Here is a 21,190-nt window from a genome sequence, read left to right on the forward strand (position 1 = left end):
GGCCTGGGGAGGGGGAAGCGCCAGCAGGCACCAGGCTCTGCTCGGTCACAGGCTGCTGGGAGTCGGGGAGGAGCGGCTCTGCTGTCGCCACCCGCTTAATAGCATGTCAGCCGCGTATTTGGAGCTGTTGTTGCCTTTGCCTCCTGCCTAATTCCACGTCTAAAAATCAACAGTGGGAGCAGGAGGCAGGACGCTTCCAACTCTCCTCTCTGAGTCACCATTTTGCTTTTTATAGGGACTAAGGAGTGGGGGCGGGCCGAGCGATGTCACTTCCTCAGCCCCTCCTCCTTAGGTACCATTTGTACACTGAGTCCCATCCCTCCAGGGGGGCCAGGGAGGCTTGGGAGGAGGGGTGGAGCAAGTGTGCTCAAGGGGGACCTCACCCCTCCAACCCAGGCCCTGGGCGCAGGACAGAGCCCAAGGCAGGCAGACGTGGGCGAGAGGGCTGTGCCCAGTCCTGGCAGGGACACGGTGAGCAGCAGACTCCTCAAAAGCCAGCACTTAGGTCTATAATTCCAATGTAGGCTTCCTTCAGAGGAGGAGGGAAGGGAACACCACGGGAAGCCGAGCCTTGTTAACCCCCTCAGTGCTGCCAGCCCCAGAGCCCACCCACACATGGGGACCCAGGGTTGGGCCATCAGGGGATAGGGCAGCCCCTCAGGGATTGCACTGAAAGGGCTACTGGGGCAGCCTCAGAGAGGCCCCTGCATCACACCCCTCTAGGGGGATCTCTCCTGTAGCAGGTGAGGGCCTCCGACTCCCCCAACCACCAACCCTCAGCCTGTTTGCATCCCATCAGCTCAAAATAGAGGGGCCGGGACAAGGCCAGGCAGTGCTGACTTCAGCTGGCTGGTGTTGGATCTTCTCAGGCTGGGGCCACCTTCTGGAGATGAGGGGACTCCTCTCTAACCCATCACTGGGCAGAGGCTAAGAGAACCTTTGGAGAACAATGGGAGCAGGCACCATAGTGTGTAGGGGGAAGGCAATGACCACCGTCTGTCCTCTGGGCTCCCAAGTAGCCTCAGTGTCAGCAGTGGTCTCTCCTTCATGCTGGACTGCCCAGAAGCCACATCCATTTGTTAAATAGTTCCTGTGCATCTTCTAGGTGGGAGGTGTGGCCCCGTATCTTGGGATCATGTCCAGCGGGGTGAGAGGTCTGGCTGGGCCTGTCCTATTGTCTGCTCAGACATCGAGTCCTTCCTGGCAAACCAGCTCACACACTTATTGCATATGGCATCCTGGTGTCCTTGTTTTGGCCCTGCGTGTTTGTCCCTGAGCCCCTGGGACAGGACTGGGTGTCTCAACCATTGCTGTGTGCCCAGCACCCACAACCAACCCACAGCAGGCTCTCGGCAAGTGTGGGTGGCCAGAATGAATGAGAGGAAATGCACCCTCGGTCTCAGGTCTCAGGTCTGAGCTGGGCCCTAGCAAGCCAAGTTCTCTGCAAAAAGGTCCTGGCTCCTCCTACTCTGTCACAACATACCGGCCCCAGGGCAGCCAGCAGCCCAAGAATGGTGTCAACGGGTCACCAGGGCACCTAGCCACGGCCACACTCAATCCAATCTGGCCTGTTGGCAGCCGAGAGCTTCCCCAGGCTCACTGCACCTGCTGCTGCGGATGTCCTCTCCAATCTCTAAGCTGACGGCCTATTAAGCCATCAGGGAACATGGGCTGTTTATTTCCCAAGACAGGCCATGCACGCAAAGAACCATGGGCCCTAATGATAACTCAGACGCTCAGACGTGGATGCCGTATATTCAGGAAACAGGCCCACTGTCCTGCGGGCCACAAGGCATGGGCGGGCGGGAGGTGAGCAGACTCTGGCATTTCCAGGGACAGGAGGAATGAAAGAGGCAGCATCCAGTCTGCAGAGCTTGGCACTTCGAGGGGCCTGGCTGTCTGGAGAGAGCTGCTCACTTAGGCAAGCTCAGGAGGGACTCGAGATATCAGGTCGACTTCCATTTCTCCTCCACCAGGCTCCAGGCTGGCGTCAAGGCTGGGGGAGGTGAGCCTCCGAGGACCCTGGCCTGGCTTAGAGTTCAGATTCCAGCAGACCACACCAGGGGTCTCCTGCTCTTTTCAACCTAACCACCGCTCTGTGAGGGTCTTATTTCCCCAGCTGACAGAGAAAGTAACTGAGTCCCAGAGACATTGACCTAAGGACACAGAAAGACCCTGAACCCAGATCTGCCTGCTGCCTCCAAGCCATCCTTTCCCCTCCGAAGCTCACTCCAGGGAAATCCTCCTCGGCCCTCCCTGCAGGAGGGATGGAGCAAAGGGGAATAGGGGAGCCCAAGGGTGGGGGGCCAGCACCGGGGGCAGGCGGGATGGGACAAGGACCAAAGAGCTCTCTGCAAGCGTTCCTAGATCATTCCTCTTCCCTTCCTACCCACCATAATATTCCGAGAGCCCAGGAGACTCCTGCCAGGAAAGAGAAATCAGAAAAAGATTGAGAAACCACTGCTTCAAGAAAGCCGGAGCCCTGGGGAAGAAGGAAACCTGCCAAGCACAGGCTTCACCTACCAAGGCCACAGGTGGGAATGCCAAGTGGACTGCAGCTTAGCCACCGGGTCTCCAAAGAAAGAAAAGGCAGATGAAGAGGCTGACCATCACAACCGTTTCCCTCTCTTGGTAACAGAAATCCCATTGTATTTGAAGCAGCATGGCAGTGTGCCCAGTGGCTAGTTAAAAGACTACTTTTCCTAATGGTGTGGAGCATGTGATCAAGTGTCTTCATCATGAGATGGATATGTGCGGGACTTTGAGAAAGGCTGCTAAAAGAAACACATTCCCCAATACCCCCATTATTCCTCCTTTCTGTTGTCAATATGGAAAGCAAGTGGGATGGCTGGAGCTCTAGCAGCCACCTTGAACCATAAGATGACCTTGAGGATAGAAGCCAGCATTGAAGACAACTGAACAGAATAGGAATCTCTGCTTCAGGAATGGTCCACCTCTGGACTGCTTTTACTTGAGAGAGAGAGGGGGTGGGAGTAAGGTGTATGTGGGGGGGCAGGCTGATGTGATTTAAACCACTGTTACTTAATTTTCCCCCGACTACCTTCATTATTCCTTCTCGGTCTCTGTGGTGAAATCTTTCACTGCCCCAACTCCTTTAAAGATATTGATGTTTCTTATAGATCCTTATATAGAATGGCGCTCATCAACAAAAAGGAAAGACAACATAAGTGACTCTCACAGACATTATGCTAAGTCAAAGAAACCAGACACAAAAGAGTACATCCTGTATTTTGTTATATGAAGTCCTAGAATAGACAGAATTAACTTGTGGTTGAAATAAAAAAAAAAATCAAAATGATGAGTTGCTTCCGGGGATGGAGCAGGGACAGAACTGACTCAAGTAGGCACAAGGGAACTTTCTGGGCTGGTGGAACTGTTCTGTGTTCTGAGGGGAATTTGGAGTCCATGGACGCATTCATCAGAGTTCATGGTACCCTTCAGATCTATGCAGTCCCTGAATATTGGATTTCTGTTCATGATATGCTGCCACCCAGGTGCAGTGGCGCACACCTGTAATCCAGGGAGCCATCTGGGCAGCAGATGCATCTCTGATGGTTTCCTGGACCCCTTCCCTTCAGGAACCTCAAACCCAAGCTTTTCCTGAAGTTAAGACACAAGATCCCTCAAGTAGGAAACCTAGGAGTCTCCCTGGGTCCCTCCTCCTTCCTGCTGCTTATCTCCTGCGCCCCACTCGCCCTTCTCCTTCCCAGCCTCACCCACTGTCACCAGGATGATTCCAACACTCTCCCTGCAGCAGCCAGACTGCAAACCTGGTCATGGCTCTGCCCTGTTCAAACTTCAACTGTCCTCCGATCACTTCAACGGCACGACCCAAACTCCCCACTTAGGGCCCTATTGGCTGGCACCTGCCTCTACTTTACAGGGTCATATACTCCTGCCCTATAAGACTTCTAAGTTCCTAGAGCGGGTTAAGCAGTGGCACCCCCAAGATAGACATCCAAATCTTAACCCCTGGTACCTGTGAATGTGATCTTGTTAGATATAATCAAGCTCAGGGTCTTGAGATCATTTTAGATTAACAGGGAGGGGACCAAACATCCCCTTGTCCTTCAAAGAAGAAGAAGGGGAGGTGACGTAGACACAGAGGAGGCCACGTGGAGATGGGAGTGAAGCAGCCACAGGTCAAGGAGCTGTCAGAAGCCAGAAGAGGCAAGAATTTTCCCCAAAACCTTGAGAGGGGGCTGCCCACCCCTTCATAGAGCACATCTGGCCTCCAGAGTGTGGAGAATAAATTTCTGTTGTTTTAAGTCACCAATTTTGTGGTCATCTGTTTTGGCAGCTCTAGGTAATGAATACAGTCCCCAAACACTAGCACTCTTTCCACCCCTGGGAATTTGCACATGCTATTCTAGCGCCTAGAATACCACTCAGTCCTTGTTCATCTGCTCAGAGCCTGTTTAGCCTTCAAGTTCTGCTCAGATGCACTCTCTCCTACCAACTTCCCCTGTGTTCTTCAAACAACAATATCTGGGTATGGAAAGCACTTGTACAAACCCGTGAGGGGAAAAGTGAAAACCTCAACTTTCTAAATGAGCAAGGGATATGAACAGAAAATTAAAAAGAAAACTACAATTTAAAAAATGTGAACCTCACTTGTAAACAAAGAAAATGCAAACTACTTCCCCTCTTTCTTTTTTGTTGTAATTTCCCTATCAAATTGGCAAGGGTTTTCCAGTGACTTGGGAGGCTGAAGCAGCAGGACCGTGAGTCAAGGCCAACCTCAGCAACTTAGCAAGACCTTGTCTCAAAATAAAAAATAAAGGGCTGGGGATGTAGCTCACTGCTGGGTTCCATCCCTGGAAAAGGAAAGAAAGAAAGAGAAGAGAGAGAGAGAGAGAGAGAGAGAGAGAGAGAGAGAGAGAGAGAGAGAGAGAGAAGAAAGAAAGAGAGAGAGAAAGAAAAGAAAAAAGAAAGAAAGAGAGAGAGAGAAGGAAGGAAGGATGGAAGGAAGGAGGGAAGGAGGGAAGGAAGAAAGAAAGACGGCAAGGATTTCAATATAACCACAAGGGCTGGTAGAGCACTTGTCCAGCATGTGGGAGGACCTGGGTTCAATTCCCAGCACCAGAAAAAAATAAAAATTAAAAATTAAATAATAATACCTATAGTTGTCAAGGAACAGACTCACTCAGAAATGCCTGGAGGATACGTACAACTGACACAACTCTTCAAGAGTTAATTTGGTAGCTGGCATCAAAGCTGTGATCATCCAAACATGTTTTAACCCAGCATAACCCAACCAGGGTCCTAAGACATTAATTACAAATGCACAAGTTATAAATGTACATTAAATCACAAGGTTATTAATCACAGGACGGCTTATGATTGTGAGATATTAAAAACAACAGGAATGATTCATTATAGGGGGACTGGTTGAGAAAATTAAGGTAGTCCCCGAGATAGATGAATATTCAGCCATTTAAAATTACATAGGTGGGGCTGGGGCTGCAGCTCAGTGGCAGAGCTCCTGCCTCGCACGTGTGAAGCACTGAGTTTGATCCTCGGCACTACATGAAAATAAAGAAATAAAGGTATTGTGTCCCTCCATATCATACATATATATATATAATTACATGGATGGATGTGGAACCTAGAGAGGTAAAAGGAAAGAAAAGTGTTGGGGGGCTCATGAAAATCAAAGGGAAATCAGTAGATTAGAGGACAAGGACGGGGCGGGGGATGCTGGGGAATGATACTGGCCAAATTATGTTTATATTGAGTGCATGTATGAATATGTAACAAAATTTCACCATAACGTACGACTATAATGCACCAAGAAAAATGGTGGAAGCTGGGCCAGGCAGCACCCACCTGTGATCCTAGTGGCTCCGGAAGCTGAGGCAAGAGGATCGATCATAAGTTGGAGCAATTTAGAGGCCCTACCAACTTAACAAGGCTCTGTCTCAAAATAAAAAATAAAAAAGGGTTGAGGATGTAGTTCAGTGGTCAAGTGCCCCCTGGGCTAAATCTCAGGAAAGAAGGAAGGAAGGAAGGAAGGAAGGAAGGAAGGAAGGGAGGGAGGGAGGGAGGGAGGAGGGAAGGAAGGAAGGAGAGAAATTATGTGGATGATAGAGTTTGGTTTGTAGGCACACATGAGTTCCTGGGTTCAATCACACACCCCCCCCCACACACACACACACAAAATCTATATGGATGATAGCCAGGTATAGTAGCATATGCCTGGAATCCCAGTGACTCGTGAGGTTGGGGTAGGAGGATCACAAGTTCAAGGCCAGCCTGGGCAACTCAGTGAGATTCTGCCTCAAAATTAAAAATAAATAAAAAGGGTTAGGGATGGAGTTCAGTGGTCGAGTGCCCCTGGGTTCAATCTCCAGTGCTGTAAATAAATAAATAAATTATATGGATGATGTATACCACCTTGTTAAGTGGAAAACGAGATTAATAATAGTAATATACAGTATTATATGTTTGGAAAAAAAACTAAAAAGGTCTGTATGTACCCGAAAGAAAGCTCAGAAGGCTACAACATGAACAATTATAGAGCCTTCAAATTCTGGGAATTTGGAGGAAATTAATGAGTGGTTTTTGCTCCCCAGGACACCAAAACACACTGCTTGTCTTCTACCTAATGTCCACCTTCCCCTCCTCCTTGCTCCCATTGCCTTGGTCTTATTTATTTCTTATTCTTTGTGGCCCGGAGGATTGGACTCTGAGCCTTGTGCATGCTAGGCAACGTGCTTTACCACTGAGCTAGATTCCCCAGCCCTTTTTAAATTTTATTTTGAGACAAGGTCTCACTAAGTTGCCCAGAATGGCCTTGAAATTGGATCCTCCTGCCTCAGTCTCCCAAGTATCATTGCCTTGGTTTTATATGAGGTGGCAATGGTCCCTGTTCCAGGTAAGATACCTACTTTCTCTGCCTCTTTTACTACAAGTAGTGGCCATTCTGGCCAGTGAGACCCAAGTGAAGCATCCTGGGGCCTCTGGCAAGGCCTTTACTTTTTAAAAAAATATATTTATTTTTTAATTATAGGTAGACCCAATATCTTTATTATATTTTATGTGGTGCTGAGGATCGAACCCAGTGCCTCACGCATGCTAGGCAAGCGCGCTACCACTGAGCCACAACCTCAGCCCAAGACCTTTACTTTTGATGATTAAGAAGGGCTTCTTGCCGGGCACAGTGGTGCAAGCCTGTAATCCCAGTGGGTCCAGAGGCTGAGGCAGGAGGATTGCAAGTTCAACACCAGCCTCAGCAACTCAGTGAGGCTCTAAGCACCTCAGTGAGACCCTGTCTCTAAATAAAATACAAAATAGGCTGGGGAGTGGCTCAGTAGTTAAGTGCCTGAGTTCAATCCCCAGTAACACACACACACACACACACACACACACACAAAAGGAGTGCTTCTTACCTTGAACTCAAATGTGATGACTAGAGCTACAGTGGCCATATTGCTACCATGAGGAAAAGGTCTAAAGCAATAGAGACACTTCCCTGATAATATTGAGCTAGTGGATTGCACTAGAAACAGCTTACTTCACTGTTTGCTATGTGAGAATATAAACCGCTACGTATTGGAGTTATTGGAGTTTGAGCTGCTTTTTAAAATTTCATTTATTTATTTATTTTTTGTGGTGCTGGGGATTGAACCCAAGGCCTTGTGCATGTGAGGCAAGCACTCTACCAAAAAACTGAGCTATATCCCCAGCCCTGGGCTACTTTTAAAAACACATTTCTAAGTGATTCCTTTACAGCCCAGGAGAGGTACACAATCCCATAAGCAATAAAACGTCACAGGCACAGTGAAGCAGAGAAGGGGAAACAGGAAGCAGTGGGGGTGAGGGGATGTTTGGAAGGACTTTGGCAACACCACCACAGATGTGATAGAAATGATTTTTGGTCTATCACAGTGGCTAAAAGCAAAGACCCTGGGGCCGGACAGCGTAGGTTCCAGTCTGGGCTCCATCCCATCCCAGCCAGCCTCTCTGAACCTCAGAAGCAGGCCTAGCACAGGGCGGCCACTTACCAATAGACACTGGCTAAATAAATTAATGTGAAAGGAGGATCTACAAAGCGATGGGAGCATAGGGCCACGGTGAGGGTTTGATTGGGTGGTGAATGCACGCAAAGCACTTGGCACATAGTAAGCACCCAATAAATCTTAGCCGCTATTGTTAATATCATTAATTGAACCTTGAAAGATGTGTGGGTGCTTGGCAGGTGGGTGGGGGACGGGAGCAGAGTTCTAAGCAACAGGAGGAGGCTTGGCAATGGCATAAAGTGTGAAACAGCAGGGTCCCTTAAGGGGACTATAAATAGCTGGGCATGGCTGGAACACTGAGCGAGCAGGAGGGTGAGATGACGCCCTGGGGAAGTGGGCACAGACCAGCTCACCGCGGGCCTCCTGAGCGGAGCTAGGGGTTAGGCAGGATCAGAGGGGTCTGCTGATCCAGCCCACCAGCCCACCACCCCAGGGTCTTCCTGCCCCAGGAGCGCTGAGTCACACTAACTCTAGGTAAGTCTTCCTGATGCAGGCTCCTGGGTCGAGTCACAACGCAGGCAAAACCTGGGACTTCCAGATCTTCTGAGAGTCACCCAGATACGTGACCACAGGTGAAGACAGGGGTACCTACTGCAAGCCCATAAGGAAGCCCGAGTCCTTGAGGCTGGACAGATGACAGAACAGGAGCCGAGTAGTGGCAGAGCGGTATCGGGGACTTCAACCTGCTCTTCTCAGGCAACGCAGAGAATCAGCTTGCAGGAAGCAGGCTGACCCAACTGACTGGCTCTCATTCCTTCCCCCTTAAGCTCTGCCAGGTGCTAAAGGAAGAAGCCCAAATGCAGGACGGGGATCTGTTTACACCAATGACTCATGGACAGAGCCAAGGACACAACCCCTGACAAACTGAGGGATGTCTGGGCCCCTTCCAGACTCTTCCTGGGCAGGCCAGGGACCTGCAGATGCAGGACAAAGTCAAATCGCAGGTCTGAAATGGTCCTGTCCTCCCAGCGGGTGCGATACAAAGGCTAGGTGACACTTAGAAAGGCCCTAAGCAACTCAGCAAGACCCTGTCTCAAAATAAAAAATGAAAAGGGCTGGTGATGTGGCTCAGTAGTAAAGCACCCCTGTGTTTAATCCCCAGTACCAAAAAAAAAAAAAAAAAATGTCTTCAGAGAGCAGCTCCTGCCCTTGAGGATCTCCCTGGTCTATGTGCACACGCTGTCTATGTGGGACTCTGTGTGGGCACTACACTGTGCACGGCTTCATTTCATCCACAAGGCAAGAGCTGATGGATGAATCTTACAAACATGTGAACAAAAGAGCCACAAGAGAGCACATACAGAGGACTCCCTTTATATGAAGTTCAAGAACAAGCAAAACAAAGGGAGCATAGAGAAGTTCATAGCTGTAGTTGGGCTGTGGAGAAGTGGTGTGTTGATTCAGAGGAGCATGAGGGAGCTTTCTGGGGTGATGGACCCTCGCTCTCTTTCTTTTCCTTGCACTACTGGGGATGGAAACCAGGGCTTTGCATACACTAGGTAAGCACTTTACAACTCTCCTATAGCTACAGCCCCAGCTCCATGCACCATATCTTGATCTGGACATTGGTTACACAAAGAGACCAATGCAAATGTTCATTTAATTGTATGCTTAAGACTGGTGCATTATAGCCAGGCATGGTGGCACATGCATGTAATCCCAGCTGCTTGGGAGGCTGAGGCAGGAGGATCAAGGTTTCAAAGCTAGCCTCAATAACAGCGAGGCACTAAGCAGTACAGTGAGACCCTGTCTCTAAATAAAATATAAAATAGGGCTGGGGATGTGGCTCAGTGGTTGAGTGCCCCTGAATTCAATCTCCTGTACCAAAATTAAAGAAAAAAAAAAGGTTGGTGCATTCTAGCTTTATATATATCTTTATTTTATTTATTTATTTTTATGTGATGCTGAGGATCGAACCCAGGGCTTCACACGTGCTAGGTGAGTGCTCTACCGCTGAGCCACAATCCCAGCCCCCATTCTAGCTTTTAAGAATCAAGTAATTGTGAGCTCATTTATTTGTTGGTTTTTTCTTTTTTTGAGGAATGACCACCAGGCGATGAATTTTCCTCTTAAAACTGCTTTCATTGTGTCCCATAGATTCCGATATGTTGTGTCTGTATTTTCATTTATCTCTAAGAATTTTTTGATTTCCTCCTTTATGTCTTCTGTAACCCATTGATCATTCAGTAACATATTGTTCATTTTCCATGTGATGTAGGATTTTTTCCTTCCTTCTTTTATCATTGATTTCCAGTTTCATTCCATTATGATCAGATAAAATGCATGGTATTATCTCCACCCCTTTATATTTACTGAGGGTTGCCTTATGGCATAATATATGGTCTATTTTTGAGAAGGATCCATGTGCTGCTGAGAAAAAAGTATATCCATTTGATGATGGTTGATATATTCTATATATGTCAGTTAAGTCTAGGTTATTGATTGTGATATTGAGTTCTATAGTTTCTTTATTCAACTTTTGTTTGGAGGATCTGTCCAATGGTGAGAGAGGTGTGTTGAAGTCACCCATAATTATTGTGTTGTGGTCTATTTGATTCTTGAACTTGAGGAGAATTTGTTTTATGAATGTCGCAGCACCATTATTTGGTGCATAAATATTGATAATTGTTATGTCTTGTTGGTGAATGGTTCCTTTTAACAGTATATAATGTCCTTCTTTATCCCTTTTGATTAACTTAGTCTTGAAGTCGATTTTATTCGATATGAGGATGGCCACCCCTGCTCAAAGCCCTAGAAAAGGAAGAGCAAAACAACAGCAAATGTAGCAGAAGGCAAGAAATAATTAAAATCAGAGCGGAAATCAATGAAATTGAAACAAAAGAAACTATTGAAAAAATTAACAAAACTAAAAGTTGGTTCTTCGAAAAAATAAATAAGATCGACAGACCTTTAGCCATGCTAACGAAGAGAAGAAGAAGAGAGAGAACTCAAATTACTAACATACGGGATGAAAAAGGCAATATCACAACAGATGCTACAGAAATACAGAAGACAATTAGAAATTATTTTGAAAACCTATATTCCAATAAAATAGAAGATAGTGAAGACATCGATAAATTTCTTAAGTCATATGATTTGCCCAGACTGAGTCAGGAGGATACACACAATCTGAACAGACCAATATCAATGGATGAAATTGAAGAAGCCATCAAAAGACTACCAACCAAGAAAAGCCCAGGACCGGATGGGTATACAGCGGAGTTTTACAAAACCTTTAAAGAAGAATTAATACCAATACTTTTCAAGTTATTTCAGGAAATAGAAAAAGAGGGAGCTCTTCCAAATTCATTCTATGAGGCCAACATCACCCTGATTCCGAAACCAGACAAAGACACCTCAAAGAAAGAAAACTATAGACCAATATCTCTAATGAACCTAGATGCAAAAATCCTCAATAAAATTCTGGTGAATCGAATACAAAAACACATCAAAAAAATTGTGCACCATGATCAAGTAGGATTCATCCCTGGGATGCAAGGATGGTTCAATATATGGAAATCAATAAATGTTATTCACCACATCAATAGACTTAAAGATAAGAACCATATGATCATCTCGATAGACGCAGAGAAAGCATTCGACAAAGTACAGCATCCCTTTATGTTCAAAACATTAGAAAAACTAGGGATAACAGGAACTTACCTTGACATTGTAAAAGCTATCTATGCTAAGCCTCAGGCTAGCATCATTCTGAATGGACAAAAGTTAAAGGCATTCCCTCTAAAATCTGGAACAAGACAGGGATGCCCTCTATCACCACTTCTATTCAATATAGTTCTCGAAACACTGGCCAGAGCAATTAGACAGACAAAAGAAATTAAAGGCATAAAAATAGGAAAAGAAGAACTTAAATTATCACTATTTGCAGATGACATGATTCTATACCTAGAAGACCCAAAAGGGTCTACAAAGAAACTACTAGAACTAATAAATGAATTCAGCAAAGTGGCAGGATATAAAATCAACACGCATAAATCAAAGGCATTTCTGTGTATCAGCGACAAAACTTCTGAAATGGAAATGAGGAAAAACACTCCATTCACAATATCCTCAAAAAAAAAAAAATAAAATACTTGGGAATCAACCTAACAAAAGAGGTGAAAGATTTATACAATGAAAACTACAGAACCCTAAAGAGAGAAGTAGAAGAAGATCTTAGAAGATGGAAAAATATACCCTGTTCATGGATAGGCAGAACTAACATTATCAAAATGGCGATATTACCAAAAGTTCTCTATAGGTTTAATGCAATGCCAATCAAAATCCCAACGGCATTTCTTGTAGAAATAGATAAAGCAATCATGAAATTCATATGGAAAAATAAAAGACCCAGAATAGCAAAAACAATTCTAAGCAGGAAGTGTGAATCAGGCGGTATAGCGATACCAGATTTCAAACTATATTACAGAGCAATAGTGACAAAAAACAGCATGGTACTGGTACCAAAACAGGCCGGTGGACCAATGGTATAGAATACAGGACACAGAGACTAATCCATAAAGTTACAACTATCTTATATTTGATAAAGGGGCTAAAAGCATGCAATGGAGGAAGGATAGCATCTTCAACAAATGGTGTTGGGAAAACTGGAAATCCATATGCAACAAAATGAAACTGAATCCCTTTCTCTCGCCATGCACAAAAGTTAACTCAAAATGGATCAAGGAGCTTGATATCAAACCAGAGACAAGGCATCTGATAGAAGAAAAAGTTGGCTCCGATCTACATATTGTGGGGTCGGGCTCCAAATTCCTTAATAGGACACCCATAGCACAAGAGTTAATAACAACAATCAACAAATGGGACTTACTTAAACTAAAAAGTTTTTTCTCAGCAAGAGAAACAATAAGAGAGGTAAATAGGGAGCCTACATCCTGGGAACAAATTTTTACTCCTCACACTTCAGATACAGCCCTAATATCCAGAGTATACAAAGAACTCAAAAAATTAGACAATAAGATAACAAATAACCCAATCAACAAATGGGCCAAGGACCTGAACAGACACTTCTCAGAGGAGGATATACAATCAATCAACAAGTACATGAAAAAATGCTCTCCATCTCTAGCAGTCAGAGAAATGCAAATCAAAACCACCCTAAGATACCATCTCACTCCAGTAAGATTGGCAGCCACTATGAAGTCAAACAACAACAAGTGCTGGCGAGGATGTGGAGAAAAGGGTACACTTGTACATTGCTGGTGGGACTGCAAATTGGTGCGGCCAATTTGGAAAGCAGTTTGGAGATTCCTGGGAAAGCTGGGAATGGAACCACCATTTGACCCTGCTATTGCCCTTCTCGGACTATTCCCTGAAGACCTTAAAAGAGCATGCTACAGGGATACTGCCACATCGATGTTCACAGCAGCACAATTCACAATAGCTAGACTGTGGAACCAACCCAGATGCCCTTCAATAGATGAATGGATAAAAAAAATGTGGCATCTATACACAATGGAGTACTATGCAGCAATAAAAAATGACAAAATCATAGAATTTGCAGGGAAATGGATGGCACTAGAGCAGATTATGCTTAGTGAAGCTAGCCAATCCCTAAAAAACAAATACCAAATGTCTTCTTTGATATAATGAGAGCAACTATGAACAGAGCAGGGAGGAAGAGTAGGATGAAAAGATTAACATTAAACAGAGACATGAGATGGGAGGGAAAGGGAGAAAAAAGGGAAATTGCATGGAAATGAAGGGAGACCCTCATTGCTATACAAAATTACATATAAGAGGTTGTGAGGGGAATGGGAAAATAAACAAGGAGAGAAATGAATTACAGTAGATGGGGTAGAGAGAGAAGATGGGAGGGGAGGGGAGGGGGGATAGTAGGGGATAGGAAAGGTAGCAGAATACAACAATTACTAATAGGACATTATGTAAAATTGTGGATGTGTAACCGACATGATTCTGCAATCTGCATTTGGGGTAAAATTGGGGGTTCATAACCCACTTCAATCTAATGTATGAAATATGATATGTCAAGAGCTTTGTAATGTTGTGAACAACCAATTAAAAAAAATACCTATTTTGCAGGAGAAAATGAACATTGTACATAAACCCTTGAGTCCAGAGTCTGTACATACAATCACTATTCAATAAAAGGAAATGAGTTAGTCTTTAAAAAAAAAAAAGAATCAAGTAATTGTACCATTATAATTCTCAGTTACAAATGAGGAAATAATGGCATAGGGAGTAAAGTTATTTGCCCAAGGTTTAGTGGCTACCAAGTTAAAAACCATATCAAACATGGGTAGTCTGATGCAAGGATATATCCACTAACAATTGTACTATGCAGGAAACTCACCATTAGAAAAAACAATCGGGGGACTATTCTCAAAGGGCCTCAAGAATAATCCCAATGACTTGGGAGACTGAGGCAGGAGGGTTGCAAGTTCAAGACCAGACTCAACAACTTAGTGAGACCCTGTCTCAAAATAAAATTAAAAAGGATTGGGGATGTAGCTCAGTGGTTGAGTGCCCCTGAGTATCCTTAGTGTCCTTCCCCCCAAAAGTGGCATGTGGAGGAGGAAGAGGTCAACTCCCTAAAGGGTCTGAGCGTGCAGACCCGGGGCATGACTGCACTGGCTTTTCCTGGGTCCTGAGGAGTAGATTGATATGGGTGAAGCACAGGTCCAGAGGGTCAGACTGGAGGGGTCAGGATACTGTGCGCAAGTGGGTAACTGGGAGTCACTACATCCAAAACAGCAAGATAGCTTTAGGAAAATTAGGCCAACCAAGGCATATGTGATGATCTGGAGCCCACAGTCCCCATACAAGTTGTCAAGGGTGGTAGTGGTGAGAATAGAAAGACAAGACTGGATGTGGGAGAGTTGACAGAAAGTGCAGCCAGGAAGGGGGTCTTCTGGGTTCAGATGACTGAGGTGCAATGGGCCAGGGTAGTGGGAACAGACTCTGAGTTCAGGTTTAGGCAGGTCTGGACTGGGAGGAGGGAAGAACATGCCTGTGGAGGATCAGACCTGCAACTGGACTGGTGTCTGTTCACGAGATGCAGACTTGGGAGCCTAGTGACCCCGGGTCAGCAGAAAGTCAGCTGCTACTCAGCTGAGCCAGACCATGCTCTTTGGGAGACAGGACCAGGGGTGGTGTATGAAATACAGAAACTGCCACCGAACCTATGATGGTAAGGTCATTATCTTCTGTTGCACATGTAAAGGACAGCTCCATAACTGGGAGTTAGGGAGTGTGAAATGGAGACTGGACTGAAATCAAAATGCACTATCACTCAGAATAGGCCCTCCCCTTGACCCAGTGCTCTGGGGAGTGACAATAACCCAGTGAAGCAACAGGCAAGCACCATTCACCTGACACCCACAAAAGAGATGCAGCTCCCATGGAGTCCCATAGGTCCAAGTATGAAAAATCCTCAGTCCTCACTGAACCGCAACTCACAGCAGCATTCAAGATGGTGGCCCATTCCTCCTTCCAGAAACACAGGGTTTACCTGGCTGCCAGGACACCGTGCTGTGGGTGTTCATTCCCTTGCCCAATGCTGCAGCTCAGCCCCCTGGTTGGGTCGTCCTGGTCCTAGCCCTTTTCACTGGGCCACTCCAAGACTTGGGGCTTGGGCTTCTTCCCTATCTTCTCTCACCTTCTTAGTGTCTCACCCAGTCTTGTGGTTTAAAATACCACCTACCTGTTGACAACTCTCACATATATATTTATTCAGACCATGTCTTTCTCCTGAACCCCAGGCTTGATGATCCAACCACCTGCTCAAGTTCAAAATCTACTAGGAATCCCAATGTAATGCATCAAACCAAGGTACCCCAGACCTGCCCCACCGTGGCTTGACTGGCCTCCGCTAGTGGCAACCTCCTTCTTCCAGTTGTTCAGGCTCATCTCTGGGCCCTCTCTCTCACACACACACACAGACATCTAATCCATCAGAAATTCCTATTAGCCAATAGGAATACCAGAGGAATACACCCAACACCCAGCCACATCTGGTCTCCACCAATATCAGCTGGTCCAAGTGACATCAGTTCTTCCTGGGCTCATGAAATTTCCTCCTGATGGGTCTCTCTGTTCTTGCCCTTCCTGCTACAATGTATTGTGTGTATGTGGGAGGGGGGTGCTGGGAATGAACTCAGAGCCTCATGTATGCTAGGCAAGGGATCACCCTAGAATTAAACCCCCAGCCATTCCTACAATGTGTTTTGCAGGGTGGGTACCAGGGATTGAACTCAGTGGTTACACTGAGTCAACCCCCAGCCCTTTTTCATATTTTATTTAGAGGTAGGGTCTCACTGAGCTGCTGAGGCTGGACTTAAACTGGATCATCATACCTCAGTCTCCTGAGTTGCTAGGATTATAGGTGTGCACCACCATGCTTGGCCCATCCCCAGCATTTAGAATAGTACCTAGCACACGAGGTACTCAGTGTTGACTGACTGACTGAATAGATAGCTGGATAGATGAGTGAAAGGATGAATGGATGGATGGATGGTTTAGATCCCATGAGGGTGAACACTCTGACACAGGCACTGGATGGTGAAGGGTATACCTTTGTTCTTGCCATTTTTAGTCTATTCAGATGAGAGAGGCAAAACTCAGGGGAGCCTCTGTCACTTTAAGAAAGGTGCCAACCACCCACAGATCAGAGAGTGGACAGAGAAGAATGCTGGATTGAGGCTGGACACTAAGAACCACCCTGGATGGAGGGGTGGGCAGAGGAAGGACACCATTGGAGCCCAGGAAGAAGCTGCTGGAGATTAGGAGGGGAGGCAGTGGTCTAGAGATAAGGTGCTGTGGAGGTTCAGGATATGGTCAAGGTAGAAGAACGCACCTGCCTGGGAACTTTGAGGGTGCTGGGGACTTTGGGACAGCACTTTCAGAGACTCAGAGGAAACAAAGGCCAAGCTCATTGGCAAGGGAGGGAGAAATGGACAGTGAGGAAAGAGATGGCAAGGAAGGGCTACTCCTCCAAGAAGCCCAGAGCAGAGCCAAGACCCGGCTCCTTCTCCCAGGAAGAAGGGCCCAGAGATAGCAGTTTTCCCTGTGCAAGGGCTGCTTCTGCTTTCAGGGAGAAGGTGCTAAATCCCTCTTCATGCTGAGTAAATGAGGTTATTTCCTGGATCACAAAACTGGACAGACAGCAGAGCAGAGATCTGTGAAATCAGACACTGGAAGCCAGGCCTGGGCTGAGTCTCCGTGGTTCTGAGCCCAGATATGACTGGAGGGTGCAGGGTTGCAGCAGACTGTTAGGAAGGAGGCTGTAACAGAGTCCCTAGTCACTGAAGAAAGTGGAGGACATATTGACCCTAGCCTGACCACCCTTGCTGCTCTGAAAGGGCCTCTCCATGTCTCCTGGTTGCCCACCCCTTCCTGCAAATACACGGCTTGTTTCTGAGTCTGAGCATGGCTTGGGCATCTGCAGCCTCCCAAGTATGGAGAATTCTGCTCTGTTGCCACCTTGTGTTCTGAGGCTGACCACCTCTAGAGCAACCCTCCTGACCTTCACACACAAGCCCAGTTCATAGCATCTGTCCCCCCAGCTATCGCTTATCCTTGGTTCCCCCTAATCTGATGGAAACTGAGCCCCCAAGGCACAGTGGAAGGCCAGGGCCTTCCCATCCACACCAGAGCTGAGCTACCACAGAGCTGCAGAAGTGGGCTTAGGTGCCAGCTCTGGACTGTCAACTGGCTGGCTCTGAGTCTTTTTGAGTTTCATTTTCTTCTCTGTAAGATGACATAATACCAAGGCCCCAGGGTAGTTATAAGAATGACATTAAATAACATAATGTAGGCTAAAGAATCTGGCATAGTATCTGGGACAGAACAGCCTCTAATAGAAGTTACCAGAAGACGAGCTGGAGCCATGAGAGCACAGGAGAGAGCAGGGCCGACATCTTCAGGGCACAGGTGAACGCAGTTGATCCAGAGATACCACAGGTCATGGCCTAACACCGAAGTGAGGTGTCCTGGGGAACAGTACCTTTACTCTGGGAGAAGCTGTCTCCTTCTCAGCATCCCCGGCCTTGGGACTGATGGAAGAGGGTATAAGGGACCAGGACAACACAGTGGTTCAGGGCATTCAAGCCCTGGTCAAACTTTATCCCCAATATTCCCACTTACTAGTCATGTAACCTTGGACAAACTTCTTGCTCACTCAGAGAGCCTCAATTTTTCATCTGTAAAATAGGGGTAACAAACAACGATTACACCTCATGAGGTTTTCGTGAGGTGCAATGAGAAAACACAGGCAATGCAAGGCACCTGGCCTTGGCAAGCACTAAATAGATAGTAGCTATTATTATTATGACTCCCTGACATCCTTCTGGTGTAGGATCATCCTTCCAGAGATCCTCAAGGATCTCCTGCTTCTTAAAAAAAACAAAACCAGGGCTTTGGTAATTCATAACTGTGTTAAGGCTACAGCAAACCTTCCTCCCTCAGCTGACCCACCTGTTAATTGGGGGCCATCCCATTGGGAGTTTACATGGAGTTTTAAGAGACCTGCTCCAACCTTTATAGCATGCTGGTATCTCCAGAGGAGTTTGGAAGCTCCAGATGTCTGGCTTCCCCTCTAGAGACTCAAATGGAATTGAATTGAATTGGTGTGGGGTGGCCAGAGCATTAGGGTTATTAAAAGCTCCCCTGGAGAGTCTATTGTACAGGAAAGCTGAGATTCATCAGTTTAAGACAAGAACTTGTTAGCTTGGTGTTAGATTGCTGGCCTGGCATGCGTGAGGCTCTGGGTTCAATCCCCAGCACCACAAACAACAAAACAACTCTGAGGCCATAGCCTTGAAAGCCCAATGGAACTAAGACTCTAAAACAGCCCCACGGAGCCATCAGGCACCATGGGATCAACTCCCTAAGCACAGGGAAAGAGGCGGGGTTTGAACCAAGTCTTGAGGGAGAGAGAGGAAGAGACCAACAGAAAAGCTTTGCTCTTGTGTACACCGAGGGCAGGCAGGGAGGGCAGGCCATAGCTCATTCACTCAGTCCCCTGGCTCAGCTGCAGCAACGGCTTGCATCAGAGGGTGAGGGTGAGTTTATCCTCATCAGAGAACTTCAGCTAGGCCCGGAGCCGGGGCACTAATAGCACAGGGCCAGCTGTATGCCTGAGCAAAGAGAATGGGATGGGACAACTCATTCCTAGAGGGGCAGCTGGTGTCACTGGAGTTCTCAGTTCTGACTCCGCCCCCACTGCTGGGAACAGACTCCAGGCCCCCCACAGGGTGCAGCAAGGCCTCTTTGGTTGCCATGGAGATAAGATCTGATCATCCACCTCCGGGATCCCTCAGGGAGGGAAGTGAGGCAGAGACAGTGGACGCCTGCAGAAGCCCAGGGCTCCAAAGCCTGAGACAAAGGAATCTCAGGTCCTGGACAGGAGTGACCCAGGCAGAGGGCAGGGAGGAGGGTGCTTTTCAAACAGTCCTGGGCAGAGAAGGGAGGGGCTCTGAGGGATGGCTGGGAATGCTGGCACTCTCCGCACTGTGTTTTACAGCGTAAGCAGCAAGCCCACAGTTGGGGTCTCATTTCATCCTCACAACCCAGGGAGGCTGTCAGAGTAGCTATTACTCTCCCAACTGGGGGAGGGGAGAGGAAACTGAGGCTCAAAGAAGTTCTCGGTCTTGGGGGCAGGGACTGTGGCTCAGTGGTAGAGCGCCTCCCTTCCATGTGTGAGGCACTGGGTTCGATCCTCAGCACCACACAAAAATGTGTCCATCTACAACTGAAAAAAAAATTTAAAAATGCAGCTACATTCTGAATTAAATGACCTTCAAAAAAAAAAAAAAAGATTTTGGGTCTCATCCAAGGCTAATAAAGAACTAAGCCCCAATATCCAGCCTGCTCTTTTCCTTTCTGTGCTTTGACATAATCCCACACTCAGGCCAAGGGCCTAAAATTCCTAATTACTCTGTAGGAAAGGTGGTTACCAGCCCACTAATCACACAGGACTGATGATGTGGACTAGCCAGATGACCTTCCTCAGTGGAGAGCGAGATGACTTCATGTGTCATTCGACAAACATCTCCTACAGTATCACATATCCCTGACAGTTCTCAGCACCCCCAACTCCATTACCTGTCCCCTGTCAGGCCAGGCCAGTAGCCAGACAGATTTGGGTCCTGGTCCTGGCTCTAAATGACTTGTGGCAAGTTGCACATTCTCTTGGAGCCTCCACTCTGTCATCATCTGGAAAATGTGGGTGGCAAAGCTGCCCTGCCCATTGCACTGGGCTGCTCTTTTGAGCAATTCCAAACAAAAGGAGTATTCCACCAACAAAAAGTTCATCAGACAAAAAAAAAAAAAAAAAAAACAGAAAACACCCTCTACCAAGTATCCACCGGGCACTGGTGTATCTGTTTCCCCACTAAGCGGCAGGAATCTGGAAGGCAAGGATGGCCTTCTTCTATATATTGTGACTTTTGGGGGACCCCAGGACAACATTCACACACCGTAATTTGCTGGCTGGTTGACAATTCCCTAAAAATCCTCCAAGTCTCTTCCCATAACAATCAATTCAATTATTTAGGGTCTGGGGGCCGGGAGGTCACTCTGACACATCCTACAGGAGTCCTAACCCCTGCTAGAGTTAACAGCTTTAATCTACTTCCTGTCTCCCCTCTGAACCTGCTCAAGAATTGATAACAAGTAATGAGCCTGGACTGGTTTTATTTAGGGCTCCACTCTTTCTTCCCTCTTCCCTGCTCAGCCTCAAAGCCCCAGAAGGGGGAGCATCAGAAGGGGGAGCAGCCAGGAGGCTGTGACTCAGGGGAATCCAGGGACCATTAAGGCATGACCTTCGAATCCAGCCGCACTTATCACCCGCCTGGGATGGCTTCCTCAGAGTCCCTCTCCCATATATGGTTTCATGAGTCCTTAGGGTATTCATGAAAAATTAAATGACTCTCAATCTAGTACTGAGGAGCAGGAAGGGACAGGTCGAGCACAGATAAGTAATGTAAGATCCAGAGGGGTTGTAAGGTTCTCACAGCAGCCCTGCAGGTTGGCGGCAGCCAGGGCGGGAATCCACGTGAACCCTACCTGCCATCCCCAGGCTCCGGTTCCTCGCTGCAGAGGTCAGACGAGGCATTCCCACCTTGTACACTCTCACACACACACAGAAGTACTTCTGCTCACTGCAT

General features: G+C 46.9%; 1 protein-coding gene across 3 annotated transcripts in view; it reads right to left on the minus strand.

Annotated features, from left to right (window-relative positions):
• The window catches only part of ABR (ABR activator of RhoGEF and GTPase), a 192,626-nt gene that overhangs the window by 93,185 nt on the left and 78,251 nt on the right, over positions 1-21,190 (minus strand). The window lies entirely within an intron of this gene.

This window comes from Spermophilus citellus (assembly GCF_964194105.1).
Source record: "Spermophilus citellus genome assembly, chromosome: 17".
NCBI lineage: Eukaryota > Metazoa > Chordata > Mammalia > Rodentia > Sciuridae > Spermophilus > Spermophilus citellus.